Here is a 16,110-nt window from a genome sequence, read left to right as displayed (position 1 = left end):
CTCTCCCCTCAAGAGCAATAATAGGGCCACCAGGAATACCATGTAGTTAGTTCATGGTTATATATAGGGTTTTCTTTGATTAATAAGAGCTAGCCTTTCTTTAGCATCTGGAAACTAGAAATATGTCTCCCTTTTGCTGTCCTCCTAAGTACACTGTGCCCACAAACTTTAATGTGAGAAGCCATTCAGTCATTTGTTTTTTTTCCTTGTCCAGCTGAACAGATGTATTTTTATGTATTTACTTATTTATCTTAATAAATGCATAATAAATAAAGGTTGCTAAGAGACGTTCCTAATATTAGTGACCACAGGTCTTTAGAGAATCAGGTATTTCCTTATACAATTCAATGTTGAGGCTTAATCAACACTTCGTACTTACTAATTACTTAGGGATTTTATCTTTACCCAGTTTTTCTCTTTTCCCTGAGCTTCGGTTATCTATTCCAAATCAGAAAGTCCCAAACCTGATTATTTTAATCGCATTTTCATTTTTTGGCTTTCTCTGAGCCTGAATATCCATATTATAAATAGATGCAGAAGAAAATTTGAGTAAATTGAGAGACAAATCAGGTTCCTGAATAGGGAGGTAAATACTAAGACGTCAATTTCTCATAGATTTATTAATAAATTTGATATCATTCCAAGTAAACTTTTTAAAAATATGTGATTTTCTGAGAACTTGAGAATTTAAGTTGATCTGCAAATATAAGGTTCGGTCTGGTCAGGAAGACCCAAGACCTTTGGGAGAAAAAAAGAGAGTAATAAGGGAAGATTGTTTTCTGTACATATAAATATATTACAGAAAATTAAAAAATGAGTAATAGAGAAAATACTTAATCAAACCTGATATATATAAAATAGTATTTGACAAAGATAGTCACACAAATGAATGAGAGAATAAAAAAGAAGAGTTAAGTGGTGCTGAGACAATTGTTAAAACATTTGGAAAAATAAAATCAGACTGTCAACTCATATCTTATACTAACATAAAGTATATATGGGATAAAAATATTATTATAAAAGTGTAAAACATGAAACAAAGGAAAATTAGAGGGGAATATAAGCAAATGATAAGGTGCTTCTAAGCAAAAGAGGACCGGTAAACTCCACAGTGAAGAAGAGAGAGATTAAACCAGAATAGTTAAAACTTACATATGGCTAAAAATTTGACAAATGAAATTAAATTTCAAATTGGAGAATTTACTTGAAACAAACTTGATAAAGTGTTAGTGGCCTCAACATACCATAAGTTAAAATAAATAAGATACTAAGCGTCTAATAGAGTAAACATGGCAAACAACTTGAAGAGAAAATTTATAATAAAAATACAATAAAATTCTACTTTTCTTCCAACCTAGCAATCAAATAGATGCAAAATAATTAAGATATGTTTGCCTTTAAAATGTGACAATATTTAGTGTAGACACTGGCTGTGGTGGTAAGAGCTCTCTGTTAGTCTCCCACCCTCCCTGTAACGAATCACCAGAGAACTCTCATATCACAGTTCTTAGAGCAGCTGTTCCGGTCAGTTTCACGGGGCTAAAATCAGGTCTGCAGGGCCACACTCCTTCCAGAGAGTCTAGGGGAGAATCCATCCTTGCCTGTTCCAACTTCTGTTGGAATCCCATCCTTGCCTGTTGCAGCTTCTGTTGGAATCCCATCCTTGCCTGTTGCAGCTTCTGTTGGAATCCCGTCCTTGCCTGTTGCAGCTTCTGTTGGAATCCCATCCTTGCCTGTTGCAGCTTCTGTTGGAATTCCGTCCTTGCCTGTTCCAGCTTCTGTTGGAATCCCACCCTTGCCTATTCCAGCTTCTGAAGCCGCCATTTTCTTTGGTTCGTGGCTACATCCCTCCAAACTCTGCCTCCTTGGTCACAGGCTCAGGGCTGAGAGGTCAAAGGTCCCTTCTTTTCCTTCTTAGAAGAGTGTTTGTGATCCCACGTGGATAATGCCGGACACTCTTCTCATCTCAGAATAATTAATTCAATCACATCCGTAAAAGAGAGTGGTTTATGTGTGGCAATACTGACAGGTTCTAGGCATGAGAAGGTGGATATCTTGGAAGTAGGGCATTTTTCATCCTACCACAGGCTTACCCACATTCTGCCAGGAGAAACACAGATAGGGAGGAACTCAGGAAAGCAAGTTCCCATGCACTACAGGTCTAAAATGACCACACCCTAGAGTTCCATTACTAAGGTAATAAAAGGTCACTGGTGGAAAATTGCATTTATTACAAGTTTCTTAAAGTTATTTTTAAAAATGGATGGTCTGTTTAACACTGGATCAAAGGATCTATGAACAAATAATTAAGTTGATGTTTAAAATTATGTTGTGAAAAATATATAATCATGTACAGTTCATTAGAAAATATTAAAGAAAAAACAGTTAAATAGATATCTCCATCTCAATAAGCATATTTTATATAGTTATTATGGCTATATATATTTTTTAATTATTAATATGTTTATCTACATGAAAATATGGATTTCTGCAGAAGTCTTGGTGCAGTTTTAAACTTTGATAACTTCAGAAGTAGAAGTGCTGCACATTTTTAAAATCTGAATAATTATTAAAATTAGCAATCTTCATATTTTTCCAGAAATTTATCCATTTCATCTAAAATGTAATTTTTATAAAATTTGTCAAGGTGTCCTATTATTTTTTAACAAATGTTTAATTTTAGAATGGTCTTAGGTTCAAATAAAAGTTACAAACACAGTACAGAGAATTCCCATACACCCAGATATAATGAAAATTCATAGTTCCCTCTGAGGGAAGTGGTGACAGCAGAACCTGGAATAAATATGATGACTTCTTGACTTGTGAGTTTTAAAGATACTATCCATGTGCGAGGTAGACGGTGTTTCAAAGGAGAACCTGAACAAGCTGAGTGAATATTTCTTCTTCTCTCCAAATTAGGACAAAGGCCCTTGTGGAGGCGGGAGGGGAATCAAACCTTTTCAAAGAGGGAAGAGAAGAATCCAAAGTCAATATAAGGTCTTCAAACACTGTATCTTGCAGACCAAGTCCTAGAAGACACCCAGTCTTATTTCTGAGTCCCTACTTTGTGCCTGGCTCTGGAGATGTCAGGTGTGAGCAAAAATAAATCCACCCTTACCCATCGTCGGAAAGTTCCCACTAGAATGGGAAACACTGTGGGCCTATGCAAAAGTGGAGGAAGCAGGATCTTCCGAAACACGAGGGCTGAGAGCCACGCCAGGGACCTGCAGGAACCTTTCTTCTTCAGAGGCAGAGAGGGATGGGAAAAAGCCGTCCAGTATTTTATTGAGGAGGCCTGTAATAGTGGTTTCTGTCCTGAGGCTTTTATCTTCTCATTGAAGTGGGAAGGAATAAAGCAGGAGCTGTAGTGAGCCAGCATGTGCTGTAAAGAGCCCTGCTAGGAAATACGCAAGAGGGGGAAGTAAGTGGAGAGAGAAGGATGATCGACAAAAGCTCTGCCTAAATGTAGGGAGCTTGAAACCGCTGGGAAACCAATGTGCTGAGTAACAGCTTCTCTTCTTCGTAATCATTGGATATTCACCCAGCCTAATGCTTTTGGCCACCTAACTTCCTCCACCCCAAAGGCAGGTCACCAAAAGAAGGTGGTTCTGGCACTTGTTGCCTGGCCCCAGCCTCAGTCTTGAACTCATTCATCTGGTTCCTCTTCCCACCTGGCTTCCACTCCTCTTCTGAATATTTTAATCTCCTTCCAAAATTCTCAGCCGCTGACCAATAGCTGGCACCTTTCTTCTTTAGGCAGATTTGCAGGGGGGAAGGAGGAAGAGGGAACACTGAGACAATTAATAGGAAACATCAGTTATCCAGATTAAGTTGGGGAAAAAATAAGAGTTATTTCGAAGGAAGACCTGCACATGTTGATAATGGAGTAACGGAGAGAGTTGGAAGGAATGACAGAGACAGTGTCAGAGAATGTGAGTAGATGGAAAAGTGAAACAACCGTTTACTGTCAGAGATGAGAATTTCAGACTCTGCCGTGACAGGGTGGAAATGCATTTGCACTGTGACAAGGTCCAAGATGTGGTCCTTAGTGTGGGTTGTTGGAGTCAAGTAGAGGTTAAGACTGTTAAAATTCTGTTTTCTAAGGACTTTAAAACTAGAGTATTGAACAATCAACAATTCATACAATTTTATTTACTTTGAATAAATTCAAAAATTTTCAAAGAAACTTTGTAATAATAATTTTTAAAAACTACAACTGTTCCATATACATACGACAGACAGATCAGAGTGGGGTGGTTGGATGGAGATAGAAAAAGGGAGAGAGAATGAGAATGAATTAATAAAGTATTAATACAATGCAAAGAACAACCAGTATCACACTTTTGGTAAATTTAATAAACTTCTTCTATTGTCATAGTATTTGCCATATGCTAGAGTCTATATAAAAAATTCCCGGCCATCTTTGGGAAGCTGATAATTTTTGCAATCCACTGATCTAGTGATAAAAATAACTCTAAAAGAATAAACTGGCAAACCCAGAGAAGACTAATGAAAGGGTTTGCCTGTTTATTCAAAACAGGTGAAACATTTATAAATGTAATGGATTTTAGAGGCAGTCCTGGAGAGCTGATAGATGACAAATATTTCAGCTCTTCTTCTCAGATAAAGAAGTAAAAGTCACAGAGGAGTAAATGGCTTTCCCCAAGTAAGAGTGAGAACCCAAAAATCTCTCTCCTCTTTAACCAGGAAAACAGACATCCATGCCTTGATTTCTGGGACGAGACTTTGTTACAGTTTTATAGTGAAAACCTCTCTCTCTGCCCCCCACCCCTTCCTGATTTCTGAGATCATCTGAGACTGAGGCCAAGGGCCAGAGAGACGTTTATTGTTGGAGGCCGGTGGAAACGGCGGAGGTGGTTGCTGATGGCCGTTGCGTTTCTTGTCACTTCATTTCTCCTCTTTTCCTTTAGGTGGCTTTTTCCTTGGAGTTTAGCATCCGGAAAATAAATGCTCTGCCTATTAAAAAAAAAAAAAAAAATGGATTCTTGTATCTGTACAGCATAAACATAGGACTATGCTTAAAAGGGAATCATTTGCTGGTTTCTTTGCTATATTCAGCTGGAGGGAGGACTCCAGAAAACCGTATGGGTGTACACAGAAACTTCATTCTTTTGTTTGTGAATGCCTGAAACATGCCCAAACGAGCTAGAGTGGAACTGGAACCCACAAAGATCGCCCAGGTACCATAGCAACAAGGCACACGGGTTTCTGCACAGTATATCGCGTCAATGGGGATATGACGATAGGACCACGAGGCTCCTTTATGTACAGATGGTTGATAAGATCAATCCCAGCTACTTTGACCATTACAGTATTAAGGAGTCTCACGTCAACACAGCTGCCTTATCAGCTTTAATGCTTTTATGACTCTATTGTGGTAAATATGCAATTACTTTGATAGTTATGATTTGCAATACTTAGAAACATGTGAATTAAACAAGCCTGAAATTACACATGAATCCAGCCTTTGAAACACGATACCTTTGTTGCAGTACCTTCTTTTTCCTTCTTTCTCTCTCTTGAAATAATATTTCTTATTAAAGGATGATTAAAGTAATTAAAATTTGTTTAGAAAAGTGAAAAAATATCAAGTAGTATAAAGAGAAAATTAAAACTCACTCTTAATTGCACTGTGGAAATATAATCATAAAATATAACCAATTTTGTGCAGATTATTTATTTAAAAGGTTTTTTTAATTTAAGATTTTATTCTGAGCATTTTCTTGCTATCCTAGTTCATATATAATATATAATTTAATCATGTTCTATTTTTGATCATTTAGCCTATTTCTAATTTCTATATTTTATAAATAAGGTTTTGTTGGAATGTTTTTCTATGTTTTGACCTATATTTGACATATAGCCTAGAACTGAAAGTACTGGATCAAATGTACATTCTTTTAAAATTTTGATATACATTTCTTCCAGGAAAGTAAGCATAAAATAATTTTTGTTTATTTCACTTTCACAGCCCTGGGTGATACCGCATTTTACAAACCTCTATAGTTACACAAGTTATATTAATTTACAAATATTATGTTACTAGTATTTACTTTTTCAAGTTGACTGTCAATTCACTAATTTTACTTCATGAATTGTGTGCATTCTTTGTCCACTGTGCTTAGATTTAGCCTGCTTTTTATTATTTTGCACAAATAGCTCACGTATTATGACTTGAAAATACTTTCTCCATTTTTTGGCTTTCTTCACAATTTTACTTATGTATCTCTTGCATTTGGAAGTCAGTTCCTTACGCATAACCAAATATATTGCAAATTTTATTTGGAGTTACTTTTATGATCTCTAGATAAATATTTCGAAAATTTTCTTCTCGGTGTTTTAGTATTTAGAAATTCTTATTTAATTTCATCTATCTGGAAAGTGCCCTAATACTTTCTATTACTCTATGTTATGCCCATGACCCCAGCAGAAACTGATTTGTACCTTCTATAGTAAAAGAAAATTAAGCATGATGCATTTTATTAACAAGAAAAAATAATTTTTAAAATTGTAACTCTAACATTGACAAAAATATACTGCAAAAGTATTGAAGACATACTTGAAGAAATGCAGTGCATGAATGAACTAAAAGTGGTTGGGAATAAGAGGTGATGCTGTTAATTGAAAACATTTACACTGGACCGACGCCTACATCGTTTTTCCTTTAGGAACAATAATGGTATCTAGGCCTCGTCTGTTACCTCTTATCATCGTCTCATTGTCTAAATTTTTATTGCTACTTCAGGGTACAAGTCCATTCGCATTAAGTATGTGTGCTTCCCACATAGGAAAAAATGGAGCAACCTGCCTTTCATCTGTTTCCCAGTTTATTGTGAGAAAGCCACCTTTGGGGGCCTAAAAAAAAAAAAAATCCCTTTTACAAGGAATGTTGAGAGTGTTCTCCAGGTTTGGAGTGTCGTTCCACATGCTTTCTCAAACATGCTTTCTCAAACATGCTTTCTCAAAGCAGTTACAAAATACTGTTCCTGTCTAGAGAAACAGAGCAGGACTGAGGTTTATTTGGCTGTAATTTACAAGGAATGGTTCCATAAAGCAGCTTCTATGATTTACAGGCCACCCTCACATCACACTTAGCAGTGAAGGGGACACACTCAGGGGAGATAGTCACGTTCTGGTCCATGGCAGGGAGTGTGCTTTTATAAAGTCCACCTGGTACAACCTCCATGAAGTATATACAACACCACTGCCAAAACGAGAAACACAAATAAAGAGAGTCAGTCATTTCTGTGTCCCCCACAGAGAGCACCACATTGTGTTCTGCAAGTAGAAACGCTGCTGTATGATTTGGGGAGGACAAAGAATCCCTAAACTGTGGCTGTATTACTATATTGTATTATGAAAAAACAACCTTTTTTTTAATTTCCCCAATACATTATTTTTCCTACTGTACAGCATGGTGACCCTGTTACGCCTACATGTATACATTCTTTTTTCTCACATCATCAGGCTCCATCATAAGGGACTAGATATAGTTCCCAGAGCTACACAGCAGGATCCCATGGCTAATCCATTCCAAGTAATCTGCATCTATTAACCCCAAGCTCCCAATCCATCCCATTCCCACTCCCACTCCCTCCCCCTCCCCCTCGGCAACCACAAGTCTATTCTCCAAGTCCATGATTTTCCTTTCTGTAGAAAGGTTCCTTTGTGCCAGATATAAGTGATATCATTTGGTATTTGTCTTTCTCTTTCTGACTTACTTCACTCGGTAGGAGAGTCTCTAGTTCTATCCATGTTGCTGCAAACGGTATTATTTTGATCTCTTTTATGTCTCGGTAGTATTCCATTGTGTCTATATACCACATCTTCTTAATCCAGTCATCTCTCGATGGACATTTGGGTTGTTTCCATGTCTTGGCTATTGTGAATAGTGCTGCAATGAACATGGGGGTGCATGTGTCTTTTTTAAAGAATGTGTTGTCCAGATATATGCCCAAGGGTGGATGGCTGGATCATATGGTAGTTCTGTGTATAGATTTCTAAGGTACCTCCAGACTGTTCTCCATAGTGGCTGTACCAGCTTACATTCCCACCAACAGTGCAGGAGGGTTCTCTTTTCTCCACACCCCCTCAAGCATTTGTTATTTGAGGACTTATTAATGATGGCCATTCTGACTGGTGTGAGGTGGTATCTCATGGTAGTTTTGATGTGCATTTCTCTAATAATCAGGGATGTTGAGCATTTTTTTCATGTGCTTGTTGGCCATGTGTAATATCTTCCTTGGAGAACAGTCTATTCAGGTCTTTTGCCCATTTTTCCATTGGGTTGTTGGCTTTTCTGCTGTTTAGTTGTATAAGTTATTTGTATATTTTAGAGATCAAGCCCTTATCCATTGCATCATTTGAAACAATTTTCTCCCATTCTGTAAGTTGTCTTTTTGTTTTCTTTTTGGTTTCCTTTGGTGCAACAGAAATAAAGGCAAAAATAAACCAATGGGACCTAATCAAACTGGCAAGCTTTTGAACAACCACTTTTAAACATTTATTTTTAGCTATATAAGATGGATTTTCATATACTGTTTTCTTGCTTAACATTTTATTATGAGTATTTTACCTACTGTCCCATTTTAAAAAATGATATTCTATTTATATTCTATTATTGGGCATTTAGATGGCTTCTAAGTTCTGAACATTATAAATAGGATTATACTTATTTTTTCTTTATCCAAAAAATTTATAAACTCTGCATAAAAAGCTAGAAACATATAATTCTTATTTGCCAATTTTTAATATCTCTGACATCTACAATTTCTCAAATGGAATATGTGATCATTTAAAACAGCTGTGGAGGGTACAGGATGAATATTTTTTTCTTTAAAAGAATGGAAACCTACATTTCCTTGAACAATTCAGATAGTCACATACTAGGTTTCCACAAATTATAGTATTTCTCTATTTATCATTGCTGTATTACTTATGTCATGAGTAGGTATACATTTTCAAATCAGTTTTGAAGAATGTGTCATATTTAATACTTTTCCCTATTATGCCAATTCTTTCAAAATATTTTTAGAAGTTTCAATTGCTTTCATACCTACCTACTCATATTAATACTTTGGCTTTATTTAATTTGAATTTGCAAATGGATTTTATCCAAGGTCGACTCTCAACTAGACAGAAGTAAAAGAAAAAGGCAATCACGATTTAAAAACTTTAAGCACCACAATTGAGTTTTTTGTTGTTGTGAACTGGGTTCAATTATTATCAAGCTAAGTGCCTCAGATTAATTAAATTTATGATTTCTTCAAATGAGGATGTAAGTCAATATTAGGAATTTTCAGGATATCTCACAGATCCCAGTCAAGAATTTGTGTGCATATGAGTGCAGTGTAGCAGGAATAGGATGGGAAACAGTGCTTAAAAAGGTGGGAGGACAATATCCTTTCAAAAATCTCTATATTATATATTTTTTGCAGACAAAGAAAGCAAAGTGCCAAAAAGCCACTTGTCAACATAACAGAAAATGTAAGAAAAGAGCAATAAAAACATGTACATCCCATTTTCCATGCAGAAATAATCTATAAATACCTTAATTCCTATTTGACACTTTTTATACTTTTTAAAGATTGATTTTTTTTTTTTGGCCAAGCCCATGGCATGTGGACGTTCCCAGGCCAGGAATCAAACCTGCACCACAGCAGTAAATAGAGCCACTGCTGTGACAACGCTGGATCCTTAACCCACTGCGCCACCAAGGAACATCCCCGTTTGACATTTTTATCTTCTGTTAATTATTTTTGCGTATAAGTCCTAAAGCTTCCTGGAACCCCCCCCTAGAGTAAGAAGAGGGGCTGAGGGTTGGGAGGGAGAGAGCGCATGGAGCCTGGACCAGATGCTTCTCCCATGTGGTCTTCCATCACCCCGTATTTTCCTCCTCTTCTTTCTATGGCCATTTAAAGTGGCTGGATGCTTCGGTTGCATCCTTCAGGGCCTTGTTGACCTTTCTCGGGTCTCTATCTCATTTGTCTGGTATGACGTCTGATACCAGGGGCTCCACAGTTCCCTGTGTGTCAGTAGAATGAACAAAAGGAAGGACAGACAGAAGGAAGGATGGAACCAAGGAAGGATAAGTATGGAAGAAATGGTCATGTCTTGCACCGAGCTCATTCAAAGTAAACTTTCATTTCCGTGACAGAATGAGGGAACTAGCATATTCACCAGCTCTCAGATTCAGGCTTTCAACTATAGGTTTATCATTCGGTTTAGAATTCGGACATTCCTGGGGATCAGACATAGTGACATTCAAGTGAAAGATTTAAAACTGCATTCCAAAGCATTTTAGTCCCTCGTGTTTCATCCATCACTCTTGAAAGCAAGAGTGATACCATTTTACAATAGAGCTCGTGCTAGCTTACCGATGATAGAGCAGGGTCTGTGTTAGGCATTGAGACGTCAACCACGAATATTAAATGGATATGCAAACCACAGCTTTGAAATAAGACACTATAAAATGTCAAGGGAATTATCTGGTACCAGTATGGCATTTTATATCTGTTAATGAGGTCACTTATAAACTGAGAAGCTTTTGCCATGTATGAGGAGACTCACCTGAAAGAACCTGAGACATCAAGTGTCCTAGACAGAGAGTGGCTGGAAACACACTTCGCTCCAGAAAGTGGAACAAGTACACACACACAGCAATGAAAGGTCCGTGTTTGAGGGAAAACATCTCCAAGCTCTTTCTCCTTTTCCCGCCTCTTCAACAGCGACTCTTCAGAAAAAGGTACACCTTCTATGTTCGTGTCTGAGTAGATGAGAATTTTTTAAATAAGGAAATCCTGGTGAGTTCCATGACGTCATTTGAAGGTACATTTCCAAAGAGATTAAAGTTTTTCATGCACATAATATCTGAAGTGTCCAATGGAAATGCATTGATTTTAACAGAACTTTAGCTGTGTCACCAGTTTTTGTTTTTGTTTTTGTTTTTTTGTCTTTTTGCCATTTCTTGGGCCGTTCCCGCGGCATATGGAGGTTCCCAGGCTAGGGGTTGAATCGGAGCTGTAGCCACCGGCCTACGCCAGGGCCACAGCAATGCGGGATCCGAGCCGCGTCTGTGACCTACACCATAGCTCACGGCAAAGCCGGATCGTTAACCCACTGAGCAAGGGCAGGGACCGAACCCGCAACCTCATGGTTCCTAGTCGGATTCGTTAACCACTGCGCCACGACGCAGTTTTTATTTCAAAGTTTGAATATCCATGTAAAGTTTTTTGGCTGCATATATTAACAACTAACATAGAATCTACTCTATAATTGATGAGCTGGTATAAGCTAGATTATAAAATGACCATTTTCCAGATAAGATGAGAAAACAGGAAATGGAAAAATCAATTATCTTCCTAATGTAAATGGCGCTCTTTCCTTCACTTGTCATGTGGGTAGATTATTCTAGAGGAAGATATTTTGATGATTATGCTCCTAATACTATAGGAAACACAAAGCAGGTAAGCCTCCAGCAGGATCTCTTATTCCATCATCTTGTACCATTTCATGACCATCAAGAAGAAGCTTTTTAGCCGATTGAAAATGGTTATTTTAAAGCCATAATGAAAATTGAGTGTGTCATGTATTTTTCCTCCTTGCTCTAATAAAACCACTCAAACTCATTACCTTATGACAACGTTATATTTTTGCATTGCTCAGTTTTTCCTTTTTAAATCTCTTTTCCTGAACTATACTATAATGAGGTGAATTCTCAACTCTGACTTGTCAGTACCTTTTTTTTTTTTCTGTGAGTTTAATCAAAATATTTAACCTGGGGAGTGGAATGCCAGTGAGAGTAATGAATAAAAGGGGAATTAAGTTTTATTTTAAGTCAAGAAAATATAATATTTAAAGATACTGGTATTACACATAGCTATCATAAATTCTCAATATTAAAAATGAACTTGCAAAATAGAATGATTATTTCTACTGCCCCAAAAATGTGATGGGGATTTTTCACTTTACAAAATACTTATGTATACAGTTCTTTCCTCTATATCCATTTCCCCTGATGTATACGAGATGTGATTTGATTTGCTCCCCTCCCCCAGGCATGACACACCTGAAGTCTGGTTCAGCTGCTTGCCCAGAAAAATGTTCATAAGAACTCCTTAAGGCAACTGTAACATTTCTCCTTCGTTCTCTACATTTTAATACATTTTAAGTAAATAGCAATCAAATCATTTTCATAGCATCTTTCCAGTGATCAGGCATTTCAGCCTCCAAGCTATTCTGTCTCATCTGTACAACAGCCCTCTGTGGAATTCTTATTCTCTTTATTTTCTGGATAAGAATCTCTAGCCTCTCCACTCTAAGTGATTATCTAGAAGGACTGAGACTTGGACCTAACTGTTCGACTCCAAGCCTACAGTACTTTCCACACTGTCACAGATGCCTCATGTCATTAAACACTTGGGACTTGCATATAAACATCCCAGAAACTATGTCAGAGGTAGGTCAAGAAATGGCTATAATGATCTCTTCAATATTGTTAAATTTGGTTACTTGTCATCACCCTTGTACTTATGGATCAAGTTTATTCCACTTCTGAATTCAAGCCAATAACTGTTGGCATTTATGAAGAGTTTTCTCCCTCACACACAGTATGTTTTGACCCTGCACTCTTTCTAAGTTATCTTCTGTGAGCTACAGATGACCTGGTCTGGTTTGGGGAAGTCATATCTTCCAAATGTTTTAACTCCAGAAATGACATATATAAGGCAATAAACATGCATAAGTAGGTAGGTAGGTAACTAGATAGATAGATAGATATGGATAAATAACATGACTTCCTAAAAAAGATGAATGCATCCATCAAAGCCCCTAGACAAAAAAAAAAAAATGTACAGGTTTTGAAAATGTGACACCAAGTATCAATTCAGGGCAATTAACTAATGATTAGCAAATAGGTAGGTTAGACTTTCTTCTCACTTGTCACCTCTTGCAAAATATTTCTAGGGAAGCACATTTATTTTTAACATCAACTTTTCCAGATAGCATAATAAGCACAAACTAGACCGGGGACCCTCTGGAGACTTTTTTTTTAATGTATTTTTCTTTTTCTTTTTCATTACCACCGCGTGAGGGGATGCTAATGGCATCTCGGCAGGTAGAGACCAGGGATGCTAGGGAACATCACACCATGCACGGGAAAGTCTTGCACCACAATGCGTTTTATGGCCCCAAAGGTCACTATCCTGCACTCAATAAGGCATTTGGAATCAGAAGCATATAGAGGAAAGAGCAGTCAACAGACAACCCTCCGCACCTGTGGGATAGCAGACAGTGAAAGTGTGTGTGAAAACAGCAGGCAGTGAATATGGAAAGGCCAAGGATACAAATTTAAACGTTTGTGTCACCCCAGTCGGATGCCAGTTTCCCAGGTAGCTCCCGTCCTGAAACACTGCACTGTGCTGGACTTGCTGGTCCAGTCGCCTTTCTCATCTGCCACTCTCCCTCTTGTCACACTTCCGACGGCTCCGAAGCGAAATGAGAATCCTCACCCTTTCAAAGGCTCTCACCCAGCGGAAGAGGACCTTCCTAGGTTTTCTCCGCTTGGTTCCTTTATATCTCCTTCCGGGGAGAGCATTCCTGGTTCTCTTCCCTCCCTGCAGCTCCCCTGAAGGAATCACGTTCAGTTTTTCCTCTGAACTCACCAAAGCGCAGGCGTAAAGCGTTTGCACTCAGTCCTCTTTGTGGTCTGTTCTTCTCATCCCAGTTGCCAACTTCTCTTTTTTTTGTGTGCGTGTGTGTGTGTTCACATACTTAACAGACAGCAGGACAGTTAATTACTATGTAGGTCCTCGTTATCTTAAGACACTTGCTCTTCTACCCCGTGGCAATCGGCGTCTATATTCTGTTACTGACAGATGGTCTCCTGAACACACTTTTCCCTTCTGCGTATCCTGACTTAGCTTGATCCAGCCGTTTCCCACCATTGGGCAAGCAGGCCAGTTTGGTCCTGTTTCCTTTGAACTCTGGGCCTTTGACGCAATAAAAATTGCCGAGCTCTGTTTTAGCAGACTTCAAAGCCATCAGATGGGTTCTGAAGATCTAGAGGTTACCTAGAACAGCTCAAGTGTGGAACTCTTCCAGAAGTGTACAATTTCTTTGGTTTCAAGTTTAGAAAAAGCGCGACTGGTCCTGTTTCCTATTTCCAAATCGGCAGGCCTGACTCATGTGGTTTTCGTCTGAGCTACCCTCTAAAAGGGAAGTAAAATGTCAGGTTGTTTATTTCTGCCTCATTTTCTTATCGCGTAATAACACCGAGTTCACTGCATCAGACTTGTGTTCAGTAACATCCGTCGAAGTCCTCTGCCGGTCACCACTCGCTTTCCACAAATGACAAGTTCCGGGAAAGGAAGAGTTAAACGTTTTGACAGTGGTGTCAAAACAAAATACAAGGCAAAAGTTAACTGCAACAGCAGCTCTCTATTCACGGGAAATAAAGACTGTTCTGGTTTCATCTCACACGCCACCTTCTTTTAAATGCTGTTTCATTATAGATGAAAGGCAAGATGGGAAGCTCCACAAAAGACACCTAGGAAAAAAAAAAATCCTCCTTCCTGATCATAAGCTTTCACTTACTGACAAGAAGAAAGCCTGCCTGCTGATGTCAGCAAAGCAACACTGGCCTCTGCTCCCACACTGTTCTGAGATATCGGATCCAGGTCCTCTATATAAAAGTAAGTGGAACAGCCAAAGGATTGTGTTTTACCTTATAGAACCTTCCATTTGATTTCAAAGTCTGGAAGTAGGGCTTCCTTGAGCTTGGGAAATTGTCGTGTGTGTGTTTTGTAAAGTAGCTATCAGAAAAAAGCACTGCCGATCATTGAAGTTTATTGGGTGTCCAAAAAAAGACTCATTGCTGACAAGTACTCCAGGCAGCCAACTTCTTTTTTTTTTTTTTTTTTTTTTTTTTTTTTTTGGTGCACAGATGACATTAAACAGCCCCTGGACATTCAGCACATGAAGTGAATTCAGAGTGAAGTTAGTTTGGGGAACACGTCTCATAAACATATTTATTATTTATGTAGTTTACATAAAGTGATTTCCCTGCCTTTAAACACCATCTCGGATGCATGTGTATAACATATATGTGGCAATTCATCATCTATTCCCTTAGGATATCTTTGTAATTGCTACCTTAGACCTTTATTTAAATTTTCTGTTCTTTGCTATTTTTTTTTTTTTTTTATGTTTCAAGTTTTTGTAAATTGACTCTTTTTAGGTCCACACCTGCGGCATATGGAGGTTCCCAGGCTAGGGGTTGAATCGGAGCTGCAGCTGCCAGCCTACACCACAGCCACAGCAACACGGTATCTAACTTGCATCTGAGACCTATGTTATAGCTCACTGCAATGCCAGATCCTTAATCCACTGAGCAAGGCCAGGGATCAAACCTGCATCCTCATGGATACTAGTCAGATTTGTTTCCACTGCGCCACAACGGGAACACCCTATAACTTGACTCTTGAAGTAAACTGTAATATCGTTTGCCTATTTCTTGCACATCTTTTGCAGCCAGTAGACTAGAAGCCCTGTGAGGGAGCTGCATTTTATTTCCTCACCAGGGTGCCTAAGCAAAGGCCTGATGTATAGTAGAGTCTTAATATTCAATACATATTTGTTGAATAACTGTCAAATCCTCATACTGTGCCTTAATCTGTAAGCCATGATGGCTAACCCATGATGGCAAAATTCATGTAATCAGTAAGCCATTGTTGACTCTACATGTTGACCTGACTTTAGCATGTGGTTTTACACCTTGTTATTTATTGAGCGTTAATACATACTGGTGTGATCTAAAACAAACCTACAGAAGAAAGTTTATTCTCCATTTTTACCGGTGAGGGAACTGCTGCAGAACACAGCAGGTAAGTTGCGCCAGTACAAGGGCAGAACCTGGATTTCAACACACGTCAGTCCAGCCTCATGTTTTAAATGATGCTATACTGATGAGTACTGCAGGATGAGTTGAGCTTTTATTAAAATATGTAATACTCAGTTATAGCATTTGCATTGTCAAACTATTTTAAAAATCAAAACTACACTTCTGCATCACCCCTGTGATGTATGTATTCT

General features: G+C 38.2%; 2 long non-coding RNA genes across 3 annotated transcripts in view; one reads left to right on the top strand and one right to left on the bottom strand.

The window, feature by feature from the left end:
• Positions 1 to 16,110, top strand: part of LOC102167185 (uncharacterized) — a 367,702-nt gene that overhangs the window by 204,029 nt on the left and 147,563 nt on the right. For both annotated transcript variants that reach the window (XR_014809578.1, XR_014809577.1), the window contains one exon: positions 14,532 to 14,711. This is a non-coding gene — a long non-coding RNA (uncharacterized LOC102167185). The remainder of the gene's footprint in view (positions 1 to 14,531; positions 14,712 to 16,110) is intronic.
• LOC146401169 (uncharacterized) lies at positions 607 to 10,786 on the bottom strand. The gene is made up of 2 exons (XR_014809573.1): positions 10,591 to 10,786; positions 607 to 4,977 (listed from the first exon to the last, which is right to left on the bottom strand). It is a non-coding gene; the product is annotated as an uncharacterized LOC146401169 (long non-coding RNA).

The sequence above is a fragment of the Sus scrofa genome, chromosome 7 (assembly GCF_054392235.1).
Source record: "Sus scrofa isolate SSC_HxYL_T2T_F1_AM1 chromosome 7, Sscrofa_HxYL_maternal_Yorkshire_Landrace_v2.0, whole genome shotgun sequence".
Classification (NCBI taxonomy): Eukaryota; Metazoa; Chordata; class Mammalia; order Artiodactyla; family Suidae; genus Sus; species Sus scrofa.
The sequence above is the reverse complement of the archived record's forward strand: the minus strand, read 5'-3'. Positions and strand labels throughout refer to the sequence as shown.